This window comes from Bison bison, unplaced genomic scaffold (genome assembly GCF_000754665.1).
Source record: "Bison bison bison isolate TAMUID 2011002044 unplaced genomic scaffold, Bison_UMD1.0 scf7180017864383, whole genome shotgun sequence".
NCBI classification, from domain to species: Eukaryota; Metazoa; Chordata; class Mammalia; order Artiodactyla; family Bovidae; genus Bison; species Bison bison.
Window position 1 is genome coordinate 3,204,358 of NW_011494955.1, and position 949 is coordinate 3,205,306.

At 39.9% G+C, this 949-nt stretch overlaps 1 protein-coding gene across 2 annotated transcripts in view; it reads left to right on the plus strand.

Annotated features, from left to right (window-relative positions):
• Window positions 1-949, plus strand: part of SPATS2 (spermatogenesis associated, serine-rich 2) — a 156,055-nt gene that overhangs the window by 110,178 nt on the left and 44,928 nt on the right. The window lies entirely within an intron of this gene.

Genomic DNA, 949 nt, shown 5'->3' on the forward strand with positions numbered 1-949 from the left:
GGAAGGAATGATGCTAAAGCTGAAACTCCAGTACTTTGGCCACCTCATGTGAAGAGTTGACTCACTGGAAAAGACTCTGATGCTGGGAGGGATTGGGGGCAGGAGGAGAAGGGGACGACAGAGGATGAGATGGCTGGATGGCATCACTGACTCGATGGACGTGAGTCTGAGTGAACTGCGCGGGAGTTGGTGATGGACAGGGAGGCCTGGCGTGCTGCCATTCATGGGGTCGCAAAGAGTTGGACACGACTGCGCGACTGAACTGAACTGAACTGAAAGGTGCTGACCCCTGAGTGCAGTGGGAGATACTTCCAGTTGGGCCTCAGTGTCCACAGTTCTGCATCCCTGGATTCAACCAACTGCAGGTTGTGTATGCTGTAATACTTACCATTGAAAAATATCTGTGTATAAGTAGACCTGGGCAGTGTTCAAAGGTCAGTTGTACTTAACAGCAGTCAAGTTATATCATCTGGATAACCTAAAGCAATTCTGAAAAGGTTGAGCAATAGTATTTTGGCTGTGTAAAATTTTCATCTGTGTATACTATGTTTCTTTGCAGTTAATAAAGATAATTCAGTGTTAACAGTATTAGGTCATTATCTAGAAAATTCAGGCTTTAAGTATTGAGTTTGTGTAAATGTAATCTGATTTTTCCTTGGGGTAACAATGATGAAACTGCCAGTATTACAGAGGTTAAAAGTTAATTCACAATTCAATGGTAATTGGCAAGTGTACTTTCTCTTGGAATGACACAGGCTCTATTCATACCCTCTTTTCTACTTTTAGAAACAAAATACTATTATCATTCTAACGTATAAATTATCAATCTTCTGTAGCACTAGGAGGTATTATATAAAACACAGGATAAAGATTGAGCTATAAAAGAGGCTTTAATTAAAACACATCTGTAATAATACTAAAAGAATTTGGAAAGTGTACTAAAATATTA